The 25,422-nt window shown below is 42.1% G+C and overlaps 1 pseudogene; it reads left to right on the forward strand.

The window, feature by feature from the left end:
* The first annotated feature begins 21,470 nt into the window (after positions 1-21,470).
* Positions 21,471-21,570, forward strand: LOC113307263 (annotated as a pseudogene).
* Positions 21,571-25,422: the final 3,852 nt, after the last annotated feature.

Below are 25,422 nucleotides of genomic sequence, written 5' to 3' on the forward strand. Positions count from 1 at the left end.
TATTTTGGCTTTGTAAGATTACAATTGGAGGCGTCCTGAGATCAATTAGACCGCATCTTCAATGAATTTAATGCTATGTGGCCCGACACATTGGGTACAACATTCGGCCTTTTTCATTTTATCTAGCTTTTCAAATGCAACTTCCGTAAAAAGAATACCGCAAGATCCAAAACTAAACATCCGGATACTTTCTTTTTTCTTTCTTCTTTTGTTTAACATTTACCTAATGATCGCCCAATGTAAGACACTATAAGCGTTCAAATATCTGCAATGTCTGATAAATATACCTTGGCAGATTATCCATAAAAATAGAATATATAAAGGTGTTGTCACTCATTCAACTATTTCATGAACAGGTAATATTTGGTACCTGTGACAAACTTATTGACTTCATTTAACTTTCCAAATTAATCTAAACAAAATCAAAATTAAGAAAAATGTTAGTTTAAATTGTTCACCTTATAACCTCCTGTATAACAGTTACTTTTCCATTTGAAATCACATATCAGGTTCCACGGTGTTATGGAGTAGTAGATAAGGTAATTAAACATGTTTAAATATTTTAATGTGCCAGAAAAAGATTCACGTGAAGGTATAAATAAATTACACATGCATGCAACTGTAGTTTGATTGTCTCTCACCCGCTCTCGTTTTCCCTAGCTAGGCTTAAATTTTCTTTCAAAGTGAAAGCATTAGACTGCTAGTTAATGTAAACCGTGTTTTTTCTGTTTCGGGAGATTCCCGTTTGCCAACTCCTGAAGTTGTTTGTTCAATTAATCCATGATTTATATGGACTGATACCAACATTATTAGGGGTTGATACCAAAAAGTGATATTTTTTCTGGAACGAAGCGAAAGTATCACTTTTTCCTAAACGGGACGAAAGTATCACTTTTCTCGAAACGGGATGAAAGTATCATTTTCTTCGAAACGGGGAGAAAGGATCAACTTTCCTGAAACGGAATGTGAAAGTATTATTTTTTTCGGAATGTGAAAGCATTAAAACATGGTTTTAATGGACGAATAAAAATTAGTATGGGTGAAATGGACACAAAAAAAAATAGCAAAAATGAAACTGGATTCATCCTGCTTAAACTTAAAAAAGAGCAATGATGAAACTGGATGCATCCTGATGTAAATTAAAAATAAGAAACAGTATTTAAAAATGGGTAGGATAAAACTGTTTACATCCTGGCTATTTTTACATTCGCATCCATTTAAACAGTATCAAATTTTACATGTCTTTTTCACCCAGGAATTGTTGATTTTGGTCTTTTTAACCAATTTTGTGTACTTTTTTCTGAAATGGAAAATTAGTCGATCCATAAACCAAAATATGGTTGCATGATGTGTTATGCATCCTTTGTGGTGGTTTGCATAATGGCTATGCATTGAATTTTCGAGAATTGTGCCTATAACGAAAGTATCACTTTTCTTGAAACGGAGGGAGTACATCATTTTATTAGTTGCAACGGAAAATTAGTTGATGCATAAACCAAAATATGGCTACATAAAGTATTATGCATCCTTTTTGGTGGTTTGCATAATGAATATACATTTAATTTTCTAAAATTGTGCCTAAAATGATAAATACATCCGAATTTTTCGTAAAAACTCAAAATTTGATATTGTTGTTTGTACTCATTGCATAGCTTTTTTTATTACCTTTCTAATAAGATAAAATTTGTAAAATTCTAATGCAAGGATTTTTAGATATGTTATATTAAAATTTGTTTTCCAATTATACCCCTAAAAAATAGGATATATAAGGAGTTATAGTAATTGGACTAAAAGGAAGGGATAATTGTGTCAAGTGAAAAAGACCAACTATGAACACCAAATCCAATCTTTTTGTGTCAATTGATGACTTAGGATTTACAAAACGGTGGTCATATAAAGGTACTCTCTCGCTTTGTATGGCCGGCCCAATTTATACACATGCATGCAACTGTAGTTGTTTGATTGTCTCTCACGCTTCTCGTTTTCCCTAGCTAGGCTTAAATTTTCTTTCAAGTAAAAGCATTAGACTGCTAGTTAATGTAAACCGTATTTTTTCTGTTTCAGGAGATTCCGGTTTGCCAATTTCTGAAATTGTTTGCTCAATTAATCTGGTTTGAGCCAGCGTGTAGAACATGGCATGCATGTTGCGTTTACTCCAGGGGAAAAGCAAAATATGGGGAGCTGCCTCGTGAAGCCTAACTTTTATACTCATCCTTAAATTCGTTGCATTTCCTCACCATCTACTGATCTTAATTTCAACCGTTAATTTTGAACGGCTGATATTCAAAGAAATAGATGGTCGTTTTATACATCTCGAATTGTGTTCATTTTTTGTAGGAATTGAGTCTTATAAGAGAACATACCATCAAAATATTACACTTAAATTCATTATTGTTTGGATTTTGCGGGGAAAATGATACAAATCTTGTTTGACCTTGTCCATCTAAGAGTGTCCTTGAATCCTCCCTCTAGGAAAAAAAAAACCCCGTAAATATATAATATAAGTTTACAAAATGCTTGCTCTGTTATTTAAATAGTTTTTGGAAAGTCTGGTCCACAAAAGGCAAACAAAGCGTATGTTTTTGCGAAAATTCTAAACAGATCGTGCTTTTGGACGATCTAAAAACCGCATACATACGGGAACGGGGACCACAAAACCTTCACCCCTTATAATTCCTCGGAGACGGGGCCCACTCACCCCCATTTCTTTGTGTGCGGTTTTTAGATCGTCTTTTTGGACGGTCTTTTTAGAAGCACCCATGTTTTCGTCCTTTAGTTCTAAGTATAGAATTTGACGCAGTTGACCTTACATTATTATTATTTTTGTTTTTGTCCTTGGGACTATGTTCGACCAGTTCTTATGGGCATAGCAAACTGCCAAGTTCCCGAGTTTTGCGTCCATTATAGAGCTGGTAAACCAGCAAACAGATCTGCCTAAGTGGTAAATTTGGCACTGTTGATGGTAGTTTTTAGCTTAGGGTTAAAATCGTAAAACCTTGCATCTGACGTCACTCTGCAAGGAAACGGTGTCGTGAGTGCTAACCTCTCCACCAACGTATTTATTGAGCCATTTAATATATTTATATGAAATTTATCCAGACTGGAGAATGTAGCAACCATCCCAAACACTCTGTAAATTTCGGCACCTCGCCAATACAAGACTCACTGAGTACTTTCATGTGCTATGTTCCCAGGCAGAACCCTTAATATCGGTATGCATGACGGATTTGTGTTCACTCACAGCGGAGTAGCATGAACCTCCAAGTACGAAAGTTAAGGCCATCGCACGAAATGATCAAACGGAAAGCACACTGCATTCTGTAGATAAGGATTTTTATGGAAGCATACAAAATCCAAGCAATTATTGTGATAACTCAAAAAAAACTCGTAAACCCGACTAATTTGCAAAATTAGGGTTTCGCGCCCCGCGCAGTACACTAGACCCCGTTGGTCGAAAAACTATGCTTAGCCAAACTAGGCAATTAAATCCGCCACATCGCACTGGAAGTGTGGCCACAGCTTTCCGGCCCCACTTCCCATCAACCAATCAGGTCGCTTTAAATCCGCCACACTCACATAGAAGTGTAACCACGCCCATGCCTGACCGGCCCTCTTACATTAACCAATCAGGTTACTTTAAACTCGCCACAGTGTTGAAAAGAAGGAAATCGTGCCAGATGGCCGCAAAGCCAATTGGCTTCCCAAAAACGCACCAGCATACCAAGCAGCATGCAAAACGCACATACAAGGCACACATGCCAGATGCACATGCCAAATGTACCGAACATGGCCAGTCACCCCATGACGTGCCAAATAGGCTAATTAGGGTTTCGACAAGCTAAACCCTAATTTAGGCAAGATTCCCACACCAACGTGCCAAAATTTCAATAGCTATGGCTACGCGCGCAACCGTGCTAAAGGCATGCACGAACCATGCCAGCCATGCCGCAATACCGCTAGCGCAAGTTAAAGGCGCCACTGCCAATTAAAGGTAGCCATGATCGACGGATACCTTTCCTCCTAAGATGCAATCTCAACCATCCAAATTCGCTACAAAATTAACAGGCTTGTGGCAACTTTTGAGCGACCATGCCGCCAAACCCTAAACGTTGGCCACGGCATCAAATCCCTGTTTGGCCACGACGCCTAATTTGGGCCACAGTGCCAAACCCTAACCTTGGCCACGCTGCCAAGCCCTAGCCTTGGCCATGCCGCCAAGCCTTAACTTTAGTCACGGAGCCAAATCTTAACCTTGACCATGCTACAACACTGCAGACGTGACCATGTCACTGACATGCTGTTATGCCACAGCCATTTGCATGCCACCATGCCACAACTACTAGCATGTCGTTATGCCACGGCCACTGGCATACCACAGCTACTAGCATGCCGCCATGCCATGGCTACTAGCATGTCGTTATGCCACGACCACTGTCATGCCACCATTCCACGGCTACTAGCATGTCGATATGCCACGGCCACTGGCATGCCACCATGCCACAGCTACTAGCATACCGCCATGTCACGGCTACTAGCATGTCGCTATGCCATGGGCACTGGCTTTCCACCATGCCACGTTTACTAGCATGTCGCTATGCCACGGCCACTGGCATGCCACTAGCATGCCATTATGCCATGGCTCCACCAGGCGCTACGAATGGCACCACTTCGCTATACAACAAGATGCGGCCATAATCAACGGCTATCCTTCCTCATGAGATGTAACAACCATTCAAGTTCGACACCAAGTTGACGGACCTGTGGCAAGTTTTACGCGGCCGACCAAGGCAAGCCTAAAAGCATCATATGTTATTTACCTGTGGCAAAGTATCTTGACTTTGACTTGCCACACATAGCAACCTGCTGCATGGTTTCCACGAAAACACTCGAGACATCAAACATGTCACAAAATGAGGGATACTCATCAGGGTATTGGTCTGGCGGTTTAAAGCACGCGGCGTGCAATGCGTCCGTTACAAGAGAGTGTCATGAAGTAGGACAGTTAGTGGTGGTAAAAGTAACGGTGTAAACAATTCACTTCCTTCATCATAGAAGCGTAATGACCGACGGTTACACGAATTCACTTTCCTCATCATGGAAGCATAACGTCCGACGGTTACACGTTACTCCACTCAATCGTTTCCACTTCCTACGAGACCAGGGTACACGTTTTGTTGCGACTTGTATAAATAGGTCTCACCTATTTCCACCAAACAACACGTTTTGGTCAAAGAACAACACAGTATCCATAAATCACCTGTTAGCTTTCCATCCTGCTAGCCAATTCTACTTTCTGATACAAGTCGTAAACAACCACACCTTCAGAATCAACTATTCTGGTCTCAATACTTTCTTAGCTTCCCTACCTAAGACCAACCCTTCTCCTTCACTTTTTGATCGAAGCAAGCCTGGAATGGCCATTTCTTGGTTTAGGCCAGGATTGTACAGATTGACCTCTCGAATCAAAAGTAATCTTGTGCAGTACATTGTTTAGGGTCTAGACTCGTTTCTCATTCACACACAAATTTACCAAAACCGGCAGAAACAGTTTTCACCCACAAACAATTGGCGACCACAGTGGGAGATTAATCTATCGGTTGCAATATCAATTTTCAATCCCCAATTTTACTTTTCGACCCCAATTCTCAGAAGATGGTCGGTCTTAGAGCTGAATCCATGATCCCAAACTCCGCTTGGAATGTGGAGAATGGCGATGTTCCCTCTCCCAACACGGCACCTAATGGCGCAACCGATGGGGAAATTCCAAGGTTAGCCAAAATGGCACGGGTTCAGGAGATCCACGCAAGGAACATGGACCTGATGAAGGAAGCGATCAATAGCACACTCAACTTTCTTATCATCCTGACATCGAATCTGAGTGATTCACCCATCCCGGAAACTCCAAGACTGGGGACTAACGTCTCGGATGATCGCTCCCAAGTTAACAGCTTCACCACCAATCAGAAACCGGTAGACCAGGAGGCAGCCGCGTTGGTGGAAAACTTGTGTGAACTTCTACACCTTTCAAAAGACCAGCGAGCAAAAACATTTGCTGATATCAATCAAATATCCCTAGACATGTGTTTGGTTCCTTTACGCCCAGAAACTTCAAGGATGTCAGAGGTGTCCGTCAACAATGTAACATTTACTGAAGACGACATGGTGGCAGAAGAAGGACATAACTGGGCTCTACATGTCACTGCCCGCATCAAGGATGTGGAGTTCAAAATGGCCCTCATAGACACATGTACGTCCTCCAATGTCATTACCCTTAGAACGCTCAGGACAACCAAGGTGCGGCCGAGCGAAGTCGTACGACAGCCTACCATGATGACATATTTCGAAGGAAACCAAACCAGCACGTATGGATACATAAACCCAAATTTGTCAGTTGGACCAGCCCAGTCAAAGGTGAAGTTCGAAGTAATCGAAAAAGAGCCAGACTACCACATGATACTGGGAAGACCGTGTCTCCACGACAACAGGATCATTCCTTCGACATATCACTAGTGCCTGAAGACCATGTTGAACGGAGAAGTCATCCGCATCCCCGCATCATTATCTCCTTATGCACCAATCTGTGGTATGGAGATGTTCGAACCAAAGAAAAATTCACGGCGTCCAGCAGGCAAGGTTCGCTACACTCTACTACTGACGTGGGCGTCAATAAAAGAGGAGGACATGCTCACATCATTTGACAAAGAAGCTCGATCTCACGCAATCCCTACAAAGGAAAAGCACGCCAGTTTTCCCTCGTCAAGCGGAGATCTGGCTCATTCTCATGTCAATCGGGAGCGGGATTTTATCGCAAGTCGTGATGAAAAATGGAAAACCGTATATCAACGCCGTTGTTAGTAATTAACAGAGGAAACTACCACCCAGTATCTCCGCCCAGTAGAATGCAATCACAGCAGCAATCCACAAGAGGAGGTGCCAGATGCACCTCAAAAACTACAAGACAGAACCAACTCCACCACGGATGAACTTGAAGTTGTCAACATCGGAAGCGAGGAATCTCCGCGGCTTGTCTCAATCATCTCGGCTTTATGTGCTGACGAGCGCGCAAAACTTGTGGACCTTCTTAGGGAATATCAAGATGTGTTCGCATGGACATACGAGGAAATGCCTGGTTTGGATGAGAAGTTGGTCACTCATCATCTAATATAATACCCGGATCCAAACCAGTGAAACAATCTCGGAGATAGTACAGACACGATGTGGAGGAACAGATCAAGAGAGAGATTCAAAAACTGCTAGCCGTCGGTCTCATCAAACCCATCCACCATCCCACCTAGTTGGCCAATGTGGTTCCAGTGAAGAAGAAGAGCAGCCAAATCAGGTGTTGTGTTGATTTTAGGAACCTAAACAAATGGTGCCCCAAGGACGATTTTCCTCTTCCAAACATTGACATGCTGGTAGACGCCACCAGTGGACACGGTATGTTCTCTTTTATGGACGGATACAATGGATACAATCAAATAAATATGTGCGAGCATGACGCAAGTAAAAAGCTTTTCGAACTCCTCTCGAAAACTTTTACTATACTGTGATGCCTTTCGGCTTGAAAAATTCCGGCGCCACCTAACAACGCGCCATGACCACTATTTTCCATGACATGATGCACAAGCAAGTTGAAGATTATGTAGATGACATAGTGGTTAAATCAAAAACTCTGGCGGCTCATATAGAGGTGTTGCGATTTGAAAGGTGTCGCGAATACAAACTGAAGATAAACCCGTTGAAGTGTGCCTTTGGTGTTTCTTCGGGAAAATTCCTAGGTTTCCAGGTGACCGCTGAGGGAATCAAAGTCGATCCAGTCAAAACCCAAGCCATCCTCATGATGTCGCCCCCACGGACCGTAAAAGAGCTCCAGAGCTTCATGGGTAAGGTAAACTACATTCGGAGTTTTATACCGGGTTTAGCTCAGCTTGTCGCTTCATTTACCCCCTTGCTGAAAAAGGGAGCAAGCTTCGTATGGACTGCACTACAACAAGAGGCGTTTCGGAAGATTCAACAAATATTGTCATCCCCAGCCTTCATGAAATCCCTGATACAAGGAAGACCGGTGTGCCTCTACACTGCCTTCAGTGACACTGCTGTTGGAGCTCTTCTCGCCCAAGAATATGACGAAGGAATTGAGCACCCTATGTACTACTTCAGTCGAACTTTGAGAGATGCCGAACTCAGATATCCCAAAGCAGAAAAAACGTGACTAGCCCTGATTTACTCCATCCAAAATTTTAGGCATTATATGCTCTCAAACAAAGTGGTGCTGAGATCCTGTGAAGTTCATGCTTTCAAAACCGGCCCTGATAGGAAGGTCAGCCAAATGGCTCATCCAAATGTCAGAGTTTGACATAACGTGTGCTTCCCCAAGAGCAATCAAAGGACAAGCGGTTGCGGATTTGCTAGCAGCTTTCCCAGGAGAGAGCACCACAGCATTACACGAGGACCTTCCTGGAGATTTTCCGGAAATCTCTTCTGTCAAAGAAGAAGCGTGGATATTGCTTTTTGATGGCTCTGCCACCCTTAGAAATAATACCGGAGGAGCAGGCGTGGTTCCAGCATCCCCAGTGGGTGAAGTATTCTCGCATTCCTTTAAGCTAGACTTTCATTGCACCAACAATTCAGCAGAATATGAGGCCTTTCTCATAGGATTGTCATTAGACAAACAAGCCGGAGCCACGCGTCTGGAAATAAGAGGTGATTCTAAATTACTGGTCAACCATATAAATGGAGTGTACTCACTGAAGGAAGTGACATTGGCCCCATATAGATCCGAGGCACAAAGGATGCTAAATTACTTCGCCGATGCGACCATAACACATGTTGGACGCGGAAGCAACAAACATGTTGATTGCCTGGACACGTTAGCATCGAATCTGCGGTTCGAAGGTTTAGAGGAAACCCTGACAGTGAAGAGACGAACCATAGATTCGACATGTCTCTCGCAACCTGAGGAGACTGAAGACAACGACTGGAGAACACTGATTATCCAAGAGCTTAACAGCTCGCTCTCCCAAGGAAAGGTCAGTCTCGAGACCTTGCAAAACTTCTTCATGCTTCAAGGGATGTTGTACCACCGGAACTAAGATGGTTCCCTGTCAAGATGCCTCGGAGACGAAGAGGCACAACAACAGCTTAACCGTATTCATAGCGAAATTTGCGGACAAATGTTGGTGGTAACACTTTATCGTCGCCTGCAACACCTTGGCTACCACTGGCCAGAAATGGAGACTCAATCTCGATTGCTCCAATTTCCAAGCACCTCCACACTAATTGGAAGTTTTTTCTGTTGACCATGTTGGGGACTGGCAAAAGCCGTACAATCAGTTATCTTCGCGACGGCATACTCCCTGCAAGCAAGAAAGACGCAACCAAGATGAAAGAAAGATCCAAGAGATTCATATTTCATGAAGGAATCTTTATCGAAAAAGTTTTGGAGGAGATTTGTTACGATGCCTGGACGAAGCATAAATCCCAATCATACTGAAAGAAATGCACGAAGGCGAGCACTAAGGGAAAAAGAAGTTGTTTCTCCAAATACACGAGCGATACTACTGGCCGACCATGGAAGACGATGCGGCTGCTTTTGTTCAAAGATGCCATAAATGTCAAATTCATGGAAATCTTATCCACGCACCATCTACTCCCCTACATTCAGTAAGTAGTCCATGGTCGTTTTATAGCTGGGGACTCGACATCATTAGAAAAATCAACCCGCCGTCATCAAAACAGCATGAGTATATAATAACCGCAACGGAGTATTTCACCAAATGGGTCGAAGCCATCCCTTTACGAGGGACTATTGGAGCCAAAATTGCAGTGTTCATTAAGGAATATATCATTTTTCGTTTTAGCGTGCCCAAGCACATCATCACCGACAACGGCACTCCTTTTGCCAACAAGAAGGTACGGGAGTTACTTGAAGAATATGGAATTAAACAAATCTTCTCCACTATATGGGAAGGCCGAAAGCACCAACAAGACTCTAATTTGAATCCTCAGCCGGACAGTGCACGATAACCCTCGGACATGGCACGAACAACTGCCAATGGTGCTTTGGGCATATCGGACATCACCAAAGATCTCTACTGGCGCCTCGCTCTATTCACTCGTCTATGGCGCAGACGCCATACTCCCGGCAGAAATTAAAATCCCATCGGCTAGGATTGTCAAAGCAAGCGGAGTTCAATGGAATGAAGCCGAAACAGCAAATGCCAGGGTAGCGGATCTAGACACTTTGGATTCCAGAAGAGCTAAAGCAGAGGATCACGCGCAAGCATACACAAATAGAATTTCCCGAGCATACGACAAAGCTGTGAAACCTCGAGTTTTTCAAGTAGGGAATCCGGTGTTGAAGACCTCCAAACACATCCAATAAGACATGTCAGCACCAAAATTCTCTCCAAAATGGGAAGGGCCTTATGTGGTCACCAAAGCATATAACAGTGGATACTACAAGGTTATCAAGAAAGATGGAGGCAGATTGGAAACAGTCATCAATGGAAAATGGCTCAAGGCATATTACGCCTAACCCTTACCCCACCTCTCGCCGTCTCATAGCACGGCTAGCCAGGAATTTTTCTGTTTCCTTCACATCCCAGTTACCAAATTTTATTTAGTCAAAGCATATTAATGAAAATTATCTTATTTCTCCAAAAACCATTACAAAAAAAATACATATGTTCGAGACCAGAAAGAAAACCAGACGTCTCACAACTACATAACTCAGAAAAGACCGTCCAATAGATTGGAATTCCTTGAAAGCATCATCTTCAACCTGTTTTTATATCTTTCAGTCCTACTCTTCAAGTCCTAAATAGCCTTTCCCACCTTTTGGGATTCCACGGCCAGAGCCTTCTCCTCTTCCAAAATGGGTTTTGTGGCAGGAACGACGTTAGCAAGAATACTGGCTCTGTCAACCTTCACAATGTCAAGGCGATGACGCAACCAACTTACATTTAACTCAAGGGATTCACAGGTAGACACCATGTTTTCCCACCTTTCAATAGTTGATTCCGTAACGTCGCGGATGGATGTGCCTTCCATTTCAACAATCATAGGCAGAAGACAATTCACTGTGGTAACCAAAGTCAGCGAACAATGCTTCACCACGATCTTGGTGGCAATATGGCCATATCTTCTCCATATTTTCGTCTACAGAGTCACGAATTCCTTTCGCACTAAGAATTTACCGACTCTTCGGTAGCTAGAAGATAAACACTTCATGCGGATTTCAAATGACAAGCCTGCATTGGGATATTCATGGCAAGAGATACCCAAATCAGCATTTTCTAGATCAGCAGCAGTCGGTGTGCTCGGGTTCGAAGAAAGGGAGGCGGTCAGATCATCATCATCAACGACGGTCACACATGTCCCAGTTGGATATCTCTGCGCAAAATAAAGTCTCCCTTCGTCACTCGCCAGCAATAATAAACAAATATCTATTGGTTAACGAAATCATACCGGTATGATCTTCTTGACTCGTCCGGAAGGGGGAATTATCACAAGAGCCAGACCGCCTGCACTTGACTGAAGAATCTGTCTGGCTCGAGGATGATCCACCTCTGATCGACATGATGAAAGAATTATGGATTCAACAAGAGAAACCTCTGCCTTGAACTGGGAAAGATGATACAGTTTCACCAGCATAGATACTGCGGAAGCCCTAGAGATAAATGGATGCTGAGCAAACGCGATGAGCCTACATGACAGCCGAAAAATCATCCTCAATGAAATCTCTCGTCGAAACCTTAACGAAGATTAAACAAAAAAAAAGGTCAAACATTCAAAGGAGGAATACGTTTCCTAGCTCGGAACCCTGGCGTGGACGCGTACCTGGAATGTATTCTCCTTTCCACAGAGGCATTAACCATATAAGAAAACGGCCAAGCCAGCGCCAACCCAAGCCAACGGCGCCACAGCCAAGCCAGCGCCAACGGCTCCATGCCCTAGCCAGCACCAACAGCTTGCATCCTCCCAGCGCCAGCTTCTCTGCTCGATAGACGATGCACCTGTATCCTTCTAAGCGCCAACTTTTCCGCTCCTGACAAGTGCCATCCGCGACCCAAGCCAACCCCAACCGCGTCCTAACCAATTACCTAGCCAGCAGCGCCATGAACCATTCCTCAACCAGTAGCCAAAGATGCCGCACTGGTGCCAACATCCCATGGCCAAGACGAATTTATGCAAAAGCTGTCAACACAAGGATCACAGATTCCTCATTCCTTCCACCAAAGGTTAGTTGAATTTCCTTGGCAATCTCTTCACGTCTTGCTATTTCGATTTTATTCTCGTCCGTCACCATCTCATGCTTACCCCATAACAATGGCATTGTTACGTGCTAAGAAGGGGACTTAATATTGATGGTGGTTTTTAGCTTAGGGTTTAAATCGTAAAACCTTACATCTGACGTCACTCTGCAAGGAAACGGTGTCGTGGATGTTAACCTCTCCACCAGCATATTTATTGAGACATTCAATATATTTACATGAAATTTATCCATACTGGCGAATGTAGCAACCATCCCAAACACTCTGTAAATTTCCGCACGCCAATACAAGACTCACTGAGTACTTTCCTGTGCTATGTTCCCCGGCAGAACCCTTAATATCGGTATGGCATCGCTGCGAAGTAGCATGAACCAGGTCATCGCACGAAATGCTCATATGGAAAGCACACTGCATTCCGTAAATAAGGATTTTTATGGCAGCATACAAAATCCAGCCAATTATTGTGGTAACTGATAAAAAACTCGTAAACCCGACTAATTTGCAAAATTAGGGTTTCGCGCCCCGCGCAGTACACTAGACCCCGTTGGTCGAAAAACTATACTTATCCAAACTAGGCGATTAAATCCTCCACATCGCACTGGAAGTATGGCCACAGCTTGCCGGCCCCACTTCCCATCGACCAATCAGGTCGCTTTAAATCCGCCACACTCACACAGAAGTGTAGCCACGCCCATGCCTGGACGGACCTCTTACATTAACCAATCAGGTTACTTTAAACTCGTCACAGTGTTGAAAAGAAGGAAATCGCGCAGATGGCCGCAAAGCCAATTGGCTTCCCAAAAACGCACCAGCATGCCAAGAAGCATGCCAAACATGCCAAACGCACATACCAGGCACACATGCTAGATGCACATGCCAAACGCGCCAAACATGACCACTCACCTCATGCGACGTGTCATATAGACTAATTAGGATTTCGACAAGCTAAACCATAATTTATGAAAGATTCTCACACCAACGTGCCAAAATTTCAGTGGCTATGGCTACGCGTGCAACCGTGCTAAAGGCATGCACGAGCCATGCCATCCATGCCTCAATACCGCTAGCGCAAGTTAAAGGCGCCACTGCCAATTAAAGGTAGCCATGGTCGACGACTACCTTTTCTCCTGAGATGCAATCTCAGCCATCCAAGTTCGCCACCAAACTAACAGGCTTGTGGAAACTTTTGAGCGACCATGCCGCGATACCCTAAACTTTGGCCACGACATCAAATCCCAGTTTGGCCACGATGCCTAATTTCGTCCACAGTGCCAAACCCTAAACTTGGCCACGCCGCCAAGCCTTAACTTTAGTCACGAAGCCAAATCTTAACCTTGGTCATGCTATAACACTACAGACGTGGCCATGCCACTGACATGTTGTTATGCCACATCTACTGGCATGCCACCATGCCACCGCTACTAGAATGTCGCTATGCCACGGCCATTGGCATTCCACCATGCCACAGCTACTAGAATGTCGTTATGCCACGGCCACTGGCATGCCACAGCTACTAGCATACCGCCATGCCGCGGCTAGCAGCATGTCTCTATGCCATGGCCACTGGCATGCCACCATGCCACGGCTACTAGCATGTCGTTATGCCACGGCCACTGGCATGCCACCATGCCACGGCTACTAGCATGTCGCTATGCCACGGCCACTGGCATGCCACTAGCATGCCGTTATTCCACACCAGGTGCTACTATGCCAATGGAGCCACTTGGCTATATGATGTAATTTTTAATTGACTTGTAGTAAAAAGTTCTTTGAGACTTGTGAAAGCAAAAGATTTTAGATTTAATGAAATTTAAAAACAAACAAAACTTAATTCAAGATTATTAGGAATAACCAAGACACCGATTCCACTATCACACATGAATAAATTATGGAAAATAATCCAAAACTCTAATTATCTTTTAAGTCCCTTATTTCTTAATTCACAAATGATCAAACATATTCTCAAATATTAATTGTATTCCCCAAGCATAGACTATCAATTGATTAAACAAAGTATAATCTATCAAATTGAATCACAAGTAATTAATAAAATTATGTAAACATTTAAAAACTCTGCAAAAGCAGTGATTGAGTGAATTATAATTAAAAATTAGAGAAAATGAAATAGTTACCCATTATTCATGCGTGAATAGCTTCCTCATTGCCTTGGTTGTGGGAGAATTATCTCATCATCATGGAAACACGCTCAATATTCATTTTTATTGCTCAAAGGGTGTTTACAAAGATGAAATGGGAGAAACAATGATAAAACCGGGTTTGTAACAGTTATATTTGTTACAAACTGAAAAGAACGATAGAACAGTACTGTCGTTGATTCTGTAGCTCTCGACCCGCGCCCGTGTGTCGTTTCCACTGTTGAAAAACGACTGTCTTGGATGGTCTATTCTTCGTGTCCTTCAGATGAGCAGCAGCAGAAACATATTTGTGGTGGTTCTGATTATCGCCTTTGTCTTCTCCAAAACTCTCCCAAACTCTCAGTAACCCTTCTAAGACATCCCAGGAACCTTTTTATACCTCTCGTGCACAATAAATATCCTCCATAACTCCAAATACTTCTCCATTACTCGGAAGTAAAGAGAAAATAATATTCGGATATTTTCTTCCCTGAATTAACATTTCACGCGTTGAAATGATGCACAAACACTCCAAACATGATTGTACACGCTGTAGGATTGATTCAACACGCCTCAGACACATATAATCTTTCCAAAACAACAAGAAATCTCGTGAATACTTCTTGCCTGAACGTGTTACCCGGTTTTCTTCTCGCGGAATATCCAGCCAAACTGGATCGAACCAAAGTCCTTTACCAAGCCTGATAAGCCCAATCACGTCATCCCAAAGAGTTTCAGCCATTTAGTCTCTTTTATTCCCGTCCAAAATGCGAATTCTAAATCTTCTACAGCCTGTGAGCTTTTCCCGCCAAAACTAGATTTTTGAAATAATGAAGACGGTGTCCCCCTAACCAAACCAGGGGTGCGAATAGCAGGTGACGCTCTGGGGGTGCAAATAGCAGGTAGTGTTCCTCTTAGTAATTGGGTGCTGAGGATGAATTTGGGTTACGCATAACCTTGGGTGCCCCTTAGCCAAATTTGGGGTCCGTATAGCAAATTTCCTCCGGGGGTCCAAATAGCAGTTTTTGAGCAACTTTTTCCACACAAGTGTATTTCTCCAAAAACACCTACACAAATATAAAAACACCATAATAATTACAAAATCAAGCACTAGCAATAGAGACTCTGAGGACAATTCAGACACAAAATGTGTCTATCAAATACCCCCAAACTTATTATTCTAGTCCTCGAGCAAATTTAATATAAAATGACTACACTTAGCACGTGCAACAAGCCATTAAACCGCTAGGTGGCCCTAGCGGCGGAGTGTTGTCTCCGGAAGGTTTACCAGAGGTGTACCCACAAAACCTTTACTCCAGACCCTAGCTATCTACGCAGAACCTTGGAAGGCACTAAAGAATCTCCTTGGTTGGCATACAATCATTGACTATAGGAGGAAGTACCCTGATGAGAAATTCCAATTGTTGTACAGGAGTTTACCCTCAGAATACTAAAATTCATACATAAGTGACAGAGCTCTACTCAGATAGTTTCAAGACATCATAATCGGAGTCAACCAATCACATTGAAAGATTAAGAAGATGGATAAAGAGAAAAGTAGATGGTTTAAAGTGAACGGTGTTTCTCATATATGTCTAAAGGCCTCTGCCAAGATGAACCTATCCTAATGGACTGAGATACTTGTCTGACTAATATCAACACAACTGGAATATACAAGGGGACCAGTGGTCGATAAACCTAACTCTAGGTCAACACAACTGGCATATACAAGGGCACCATTGGTCGACTTTATTGAATTTATTCCAGTTGGTCTGATGGTCTGGTCTCAATTTTTTTTTTTTTTTGTATCTCAATCACCCTAATTCGCCCTAGCAAAGGTAACAACTTGAATCATGTGCTCACTTCTTAAAAATAAAAACAGAAGGATTAGGATTCAATGAGATATGGCGAAACTACCATGTTTTTAATTCTAACACCTGAGCTTTGTGCTTTTATGAATAGACTCTTTAGATGTTTCCATCTAATCATATTGGTTCCTCAACTCCTACAATCAAGATGTTCCCATCCACTTAGATTGGTTAGTGCCAACCTTAATAAGCATAAATTTCTAGGCTCTAGAGTTTATTTATTGCAACTAAAAGCTAACAAAAAGTTTCTTCCCCACCCCCAAACTTAAATCTAACATTGTCCTCAATGTTTCTAATGAAATAGCAATACCAAAAAGTAAGGTAACATGAGGAATCAGTAAAGAGAGGAGTCGAAAATATAGTACCTGGGTGAAGAAAGAAATCAAAAACTAATATACAACATACAATCGCCTCGATGGTCAATCAAGGGTAAACAGGGTCCTCCAGAGGGACCTCCTCAACATCACCTGTAGGAAAGGGCTCTAAAAAGGGTTTCAATCTCTGATCGTTAACCTTCGAATAACTACTAACATCCGGTGTCTCGATCTCAACAGCTCCATGAGGAAAGACAGTGCGAACAATAAAAGGACCCGTCCACCGAGAACGTAACTTCCCAGGGAAAAGATGCAAGCGGGTATCATACAGAAGAACTTTTTGACCTGGAGAAAATGACTTTCTCAAAATATTCTTATCATGCATAAGTTTCATTTTGCTCTTATACTCCTTAGCACTATCGTATGCATCTCTACGAATCTCTTCCAACTCAATGAGCTGGAGTTTCCTATAGGTTCCTGCCTTGTCTAGTGAAAAATTTAGTTGCTTAACATCCCAATATGCTCTATGTTCTAACTCAACAGGTAAGTGACATGCCTTTCCATATACAAGTCAATAAGGTGACATTCCAATGGGAGTCTTAAACGTAGTACGGTAAGCCCATAAGGCATCAGTAAGCCTAGACGACCAGTCTTTCCGATTAGGATTAACTGTTTTCTCTAATATACACTTTGTCTCCCTATTGTAAACCTCTACCTGACCACTAGTCTGTGGATGATATGGGGTATCTACCTTATGTGTAATACCATATTTCTTCATCAAAAGCCTAAAAGGTCCATTACAAAAGTGCAACCCTCCATCACTAATTATAGCTCGCGGTGTACCAAAACGCGTAAGTATATTATCTTTTAAGAACTCAATCACAACCCTATGGTCATTGGTTTTACACGCAACCGCCTCAATCCACTTAGAGACATAGTCTACAACGACAAGGATGTATAAGTTACCAAAAGAATTAGGAAACGACCCATAAAGTCAATACCCCACACATCAAAGACCTCAACAATTAAATCGGGTTCAAGGGAATCATGTTCCTACGGAAATGGTTCCTAATTTCTGGCAACGTCACAAGTAACACAGTACTATGGGAGTCTTTAAACAACGAAGGCCAATAGAATCCACACTGCAATATCTTAGCAGCAGTCTTCTTAGCACTAAAGTGACCCCCACAAGCATGATCATGACAAAAGGAAATAATACTGGACTGGTCACTCTCAGGTATACATCTCCTAATAATCTGGTCGGACAATACTTAAAAAATAAGGATCATCCCAAAAGAAGTGCTTACCTCGGCTAAAAACCTAGAACGATCTTGTTTACCCCAATATGGGGCATTCGACCAGTAACAAGATAATTCACTATATTCGCATACCAAGGTTGGGTAACAAAGAACAGTTGTTCATCAGGAAAGCTATCCCTTATAGGAAGGGAATCATCAGGGGAATCAACAACAGCCTAGACAAGTGGTCTGCTACTACATTTTCGGCACCCTTTTTTTCTAATGTCTGGAAAAATCTTGCAACAAAGGATCCACTAATCAATCTAGGTTTCGTATCCTTCTTGACGAAGATATTTCAAAGCAGCATGATCAGTATATATTATGACTTAGAACCTAAGAGATAGGGTCTAAACTTGTCTAAGGCAAACACAATGGCTAATAGTTCCTTCTCGTAGTGGTATAGTTCAACTGGGCATCATTCAGAGTTTTGCTAGCATAGTAAATCACATGAAGTAATTTTTTCTCGCTGACCTAGCACAACACCAATAGCATAATCTGAAGCATCACACATGATCTCAAAGGGTAGGTTCCAGTTGGGTGCCTGGACTATGGGGGCGGTAGTGAGTAAATCTTAAGCTTCTCAAAAGCCTCTAAACAAGCATCATCAAAGACAAACTTAACGTCTTTTGCAAGCAAATTGCAAAGAGGTCTAGAAATCAAGCTAAAATCCTTAATGAATCGACGATAAAATCCTGCATGCCCTAAGAATGACCTAATATCTCTTACGGTTTTTGGGACCTGTAAAGTTTTATTAAGGTCAACTTTGGCTCTATCTACCTCTATACCCTTCGAAGATACGATATGCCCTAGAACAATTCCTGAACGAACCATGAAGTGACATTTCTCCCAATTAAGCACTAAATTCTTTTCCTTACACCTAGTCAAAACTAATGACAAATGATGCAAGCACTCATCGAAAGACGAACCAAACACTGAAAAATCATCCATAAAGACCTCTAAGAACTATTCTACTATGTCAGAAAATATGCTCAACATACAACGCTGAAAGGTCGCATGGGAATTACATAGCCCGAAAGGCATGCGTGTATACGCAAAGGTACCAAAGGGACAGGTAAAAGTGGTTTTCTCTTGGTCTTCTGGGGCAATAACAACCTGATTATAACCGCAATATCCATCTAAAAAGCAATAATGGCTAGTCCAGCTAATCTCTGTAGCATTTGGTCGATGGAGAGAATGGGAAAGTGGTCATTCCTAGTGACCTTGTTCAATTTCCTATAGTCAATACAGACACGCCAACCCGTGGTCACATGGGTTGGGATTAACTCATTGTTATCAGTCTGGAATACAGTAATACCGGATTTCTTGGGAACAACCTGAACGGGGCTGACCCACTTACTGTCTGAAATGGGGTAGATAATGCCTGCATCTAACAGCTTAAGAACCTCAGTTCGAACTACTTCTTTCATATTAGGGTTCAGTCGACGTTGCATCTCCCTAGAAGGTTTGGTGTCACTATCTAAATAGATATGATGCATACAATCAGTAGGACTTATACCCTTAATGTCTGTTATGGTCCACCCTAAAGCTTCCTTGTTTTTTTGAAGGACGGTTACTAGCCTACTTTCCTGATCACTATCCAAGTCGGATGCTATAATCACAGGTAAAGTTTCATATGGGCCTAAAAACACATACTTCAGGGTATCTGGTAATGGTTTAAGGTCCAACTTAGGAGGCTCTTCTAAAGAAGGAACTAGGGTAGACTTAGAACTGGTAGTGGTTCGAACTTAGGTTTCCATCCATTAGTGTCTAACAAAGGGTTGAATCTAACAGAGCATTTACCTCGTTAATCACATTATCATCATCAAAATCAATCCCAAAGTGATCTAGGCATTTTTCTAATGGATCTTCTAACAAAGTGTTTGGTAATGACTCCTTGACTAATGTTCCTATCATGTTCACCTCTTCTATGTTCGAGTCATCTAGTTCAGAGGGTAGCTTACTAATATTAAAAATGTTCAGCTCAATAGTCATATTACCAAAAGACAAATTCATAATACCGTTTCGACAGTTGATGATCGCATTGGATGTAGCTAAAAACGGGCGACCTAAAATTACTGGTATCTGGTTCTCTGGGTCAGGGACAGGTTGGGTATCTAGGATAACAAAATCCACAGGATATATAAACTTGTCGACCTCTATAAGAACATCCTCGATCACACCACGAGGAATTTTAACGGACCTATCAGCTAACTGAAGTGTCATCTGGGTAGGTTTCATCCCACCAAGTCCTAGCTTAAGGAACGCATAGTATGGAAGTAAGTTCACACTGGCTCCTAAGTCAAGCAAAGCTTTCTCGACACGGTATTTACCTATTGTGCAAGAAATAGTAGGGGACCATGGGTCTTTATACTTAGGAGTAATGATATTCTGAATAATATAACTCATATGACTAGCTAGGAAGGCTTTCTTCTGGACACTAAGTTTTCGCTTTCGCGTACACATATCCTTAAGAAACTTAGCATAAGCGGGAATCTGCTTAATCGCATCTAATAATGGAAGGTTGATAGTTAACTGCTTAAAAACCTACAATATATCATTAAAGTTGGGCTCCCTCTTAGTTGGAACTAGCATCTGTGGGAATGGGGCTCTAGGAACAAATCCGGGGTCAATATGACCCTCATTGGTCTCTTTAGAGACTCTATCAGTCTCCTCAGTTTCTGGTTCAGAAGGGTGAACTACAGCATGTTCACTATCAGGCATGGAAACCTTGTTGTCTATCATTCTGCCACTCCTAAGGGTTTTAATAGCATTTACATGTTCGGATGGTCTTTCACCTATTTTATTAATTCTTTTAGGGTTGGGTCGAGTTTGACTAGGAAACTTACCTCTTTCTCTTAAAGAATAATTTATCTAACTAACCTGGGTTTTCAACTCGAAAATAGCCTGAGAGTTAGCCTGACATATTCTCTTATTTTCTTCTAAACCTTGAGCGATAGATTGCTGAAACTGCACAGTGTTACGAGTTAACAAAGCAAGAGACTCTTCTAAACTCATAATCTTCTTATCCGAAGGGTTCTGAAACTGTGCCGGAGCTGAAGGATTCTTAGTATAGCCAAAACCTGGGGGAACCTGAGAGTTACTAGACTGACCTTGATTCTGGCCCTTAGACCAAGAAATGTTGGGATGGTTTCTCCATCCAAGGTTATAGGTTTCTGAATATGGGTCAAACTTCTGACGGTTATCGAATCTAATATTGTTATAAAGAGCATTGGCTTGCTCCTCAACAGTATGGCCTTCCCAAGAAGGCTCTATTCTACCACTATTACCACTAGAATGACCTAATTCTAAGGTTTCTAACCTTTTGGCTATGGCTGCTATTTTAGCATCTGACTCATAAGATCCTTCTACCCTATTGACAATTCCTCTACTTAGAAGAATTGTTTTCTGGGGTTCCCTACTATTTTCCCATTGTTGGGTCTTATTGGCGATTTCATTCAAAAATGTCATCGCCTCATCAACAGTTTTATTCTCAAACCCACCTGTGCATAAGGACTCAACCATGGTTGTTGTTGAATAATCTAAACCCTCGTAGAGGATCTGAACTAACCTAACCATCTCTAAACCATGATGAGGACATTGATATATTAAGTCATTGAACCTTTCTAAATACCTATATAAAGATTCTCCCTCTTGTTGAGCAAAAGTATAGATTTGTGTCCTAATAGACGATGTTTTGTACCTTGGGAAAAACTTCTGTATAAAGGCAGATGTAAGTTGGTCATAGGTTTCAATTGACTCAGAAGCCAAACTATACAGCCAAGATTTGGCTTTATCTTTTAAGGAAAAAAGGAATAACCTAAGTTTCAACGCATCATCACTAAGGTTTTTAATCTTCAGAGTACTACAAACTTCCTCAAATTCCCTAACATGAAAATAGGGGTTCTCATTCTCTTTTCCTAAAAAGATTGGGAGCATCTGTAAAGTTCCAGGTTTGAGTTTATAATTTGCCTTGGTTTCAGCTAACTTGATACAAGACGGACGAGAGGTCCTAGTCGGGCTTAATAAAGCTTTAAAAGTTGTCATTTCTGGCACTACCAAAGGACTAGGAGTACTTTCTTCACTAATTGTCAAGTTTTCAAAGCTAAAATTTCCAAGGAAGGGGGCTATCAAAAGAAGAGTCTTCGAGCTCCCCGCCTTCACAAGAAGAACTACTAGGTTTATCACTAATCAAACGACCTAGAGTGTTTCTTTTCCAAGCCCGCTCTTTAATAACCTTGGGCGTTCACTAGAAAAACAAAAGAAAAAGAAAGAAATCCTAAAAGGAAGGGAAGTTCGATGCAAACACAAACAAGGCTGACTCCACCACAGCAAACCTACTGATTTCTAGCAAACAAAAAGCATGATGGATCCACTTAGATTGTTTCTAGACCAGCTCATAATTCTCCGAAAGGGAATTCGTTACAATTTAAGCAAACCCCTCTGGAATCAATCCGAGTTTAAGTAAGATGAATCGAGACGAGGGAAGCTCAGTGGAGCTATAATACCCAAGGCCTCACCGGCGTTACAAGGAGGCGTATTCAACTCACAGAAACCATCATGAACTTTGAAGCATGCTTAAAAGAGTAACCAATATTTTTCGAATGACTTTCCTATTAAGCTCGTTACCCTATAGGTCTCGTTCTAGTCATATTTTAGGCTTAGGTTCGCGTTTGGTTTCGTTTTCCTAAGGCGGGCAAGAAGGGAGCGGTGATGAAATCCGAACCCTTATCTTGTATGTCCAGTCCTTTCCCTTTACAAGGAAATTAAAGCAGTCGTTTTCAAATCCTCAGCATATATGCAAACGAAGGAATACAGTAACTCGCTGACAGGGGATTCGCGAGTGTTTCAACAAACTTACCTCCCGTACCAGACGGGGGATGAATAATAGGTGTCTAAAACACCTAATTTTATATCTAGTATTTATGCTTTCTTTGCTATTTTTTTTCTTGTAAATTATGTATCTTATTTTGAATTTGAGTTATTAGGTATTTTGGAGTCGTTTTGAGCAAAAGAAGAAGAAAACGTCCATTTGGAGCGTAAAGGAAACAAAGTCAATTCACCGGCGAGTTATACTTGGAGCGGACTAAGGTGCGCGAGAAGGAGGTGAAGAATGAACTGTCAGTTCCTCAAAACTGACAGTGGAGTTGAGAAAGGAATTAAGCCGTCGGTTCTCTGGAACCGAAAAGCCATTTTTGAGTTGGTCACTGGGTATCCCTTATCTACTTTACCTGGGTGGTTATATCCAACCTCATTTACTACACCAAACCTAAAAATCAGAGAAAATTCATTTCTCTTCATCTGTTGTTATTTTTCCATATTGGTCGGAACAATGGCGGCATCATAATTGAGAGGAGAGGTTCTGTGTCGAGTAAAACCAGAGATGGTTCTGCTACCGGTAAAGATTAAAGGGTGACGCTGGATTTCTTAGATTGAGAAGATGTTGTTGCCGAATAGAGAGTTTAAGAATCAGAAGATGGAACTGATGATGAAATACAAGCAATTGAGGAAGAAACTGAGTTGTTGTCGCTTAGTTGATGACAGAGATCGAGAAGAAGTTAGTGTTTGCATTTCAGTAAAATCGATTGAAGAATCTGGTGATGATTTTGACGGATTTCAGAGATTGGGGTTTGTGGAGATTAAGAGAAGGACATGTTTCTGAGATCGATGGAGTTGATGGGTGTGTTGTTGCAATTCGATTGAGATAAAATGAGTTTGAGTGAGATTTCAGAGGGGTTAGAGTTTGAACCAGAGAAGCTGAAATTGCAGGTGGTGGTTTGAGGATGCTGTTACTGATGATACTGAGGATTTCTGGGATTCGAAGCTGAATTAGAATGGGTATGAGATGGATTGGCAGGATGAAGTGATGTTGATTGTCATGGGTCTGTGATGTTCAAAGAAGAAGAAGGTTTGATCTGTTGCGGCTATGATGGTGTTGGTGGTGGCACTGAGATTGCAGATTTGGTAGTGTTGATAATGGTGGATGTTTTCGAAGGGGTCTTGTTAACTTACTGCAGTCAACAAAGAGATAGAGATGGAGCAGGTGATGGATTCTTGCGAGTTTGAGATGTTGAAGTGCAGGTGGTCTTGTAGCTGCAGGGAGAAGGTTCAGGCTATGTGTTGCTGCCAATGCTGGTGAATTGTGCTTGAAATGAAGAAATCAAGGGAGTGAATCTGATGGTGTTGCTGCTGGAGTTGGTTTGGTTCTAATATGAGTTAGAATGGGTTTATGACAGGGAATGAAGATTGAAAGCTCATTTGAGCTGAGATGAAGAAGAATTGGTGGAGGTTATGAATGTTTGATGTGATGAGAAGGATGGGTTTAGCCTGAATTAGATATTGCAGCAGTTAAATGGATGAATGAAGAGTATTTGGGTCCTTTGGGTTATGCAGTTGAGTACCAAGGGTTCATAGTGCAGGAAACAGAGAAAGAAAGAAATTGGACGAGCAGAGTTTTGCTTCTGCAATGTCTCGACTCAATGCTGATACAGGCAGGGCATGATTTAGAATTGGAGATGCAGTTGTTGGTAGGACCTGTAGCAATTGCAGTCAACAAAGAGACAGAAATGGCAGTGAAGGCAGTGGTGGTGATTCACGAAGTTGTACAGAGAGATGCAGATGGTCCTGCTGGTGCAGTCACGGCTGAAAGCTAATGAGGAATGGCAGAGATTGCAGTCAAGCGGAACTGATTGCAGGTGAGCTTAAGTTGTTGTGACAGTGTGGTTGAACCGAGAAGGTATGAAGTTGCAGTGAGGCCATGGAAGACTGCAAGTGTGAGTTGGTAAGATGAGCTGGAAATGGAATGTGTGTTGAATTTATGAGCAGAAGGGAAGGCTGGAAGCTTGGCTGTGTTGCAGAAGTGCAGGTTTATTTGAGTAAGTGCAGCTCGAGATTGAGACTGGCTCAAGTGTGTTGCTGTGTATTATGGCCTGAACTGAATTGCAGGTGGAACTGGAAGTGAAGCATTGATGCACAATCATTGTGCAGCACAGCTCTGGCCTGTGCAAAGTGGCATGCAACTGTAGCCTGAACCAAGTCAGCTGAGTTAGCTTCTTACTCAGGTCTGACTAGGCTCAGCATCTGACATCACTGAGTTGAGTCTCTGATTCAGTTTGACTTCCCGAGTCGACTCGTTGACCCGACCGATTCAGGTCGTTGACCGGTGATCGTGCGGACTTTGCCGGTCACCTGAGCACTTTTCCGGCGACTCTCCGGCTAACTTTCGGCGACTTTTCGGCAGAGTTTTTACACGGGTTTTTATGACTTTTGGGCCACGCGGATTTTCATCTAATGGGCTTTGAAATTTTGACCTAATTTTGGGAAGAAAAGGGATATAAAAGGAAGACTTCTACAACTTTTGGGATTATTAGTTTTATTATTATTTTTTGAGCTTTGGAGAAAACTAATTCTAGGGTTTGCTTTGCTTTCATCTTCTTTATTATTTTATTAATCATGATGATGATGAACTCCATTATTATGAGTAACTAAATACACTTGTTGGTTATGGGATAAAAGTTGATTTCTCAATGCATGTT

The sequence above is a fragment of the Papaver somniferum genome, chromosome 8 (assembly GCF_003573695.1).
Source record: "Papaver somniferum cultivar HN1 chromosome 8, ASM357369v1, whole genome shotgun sequence".
NCBI classification, from domain to species: Eukaryota; Viridiplantae; Streptophyta; class Magnoliopsida; order Ranunculales; family Papaveraceae; genus Papaver; species Papaver somniferum.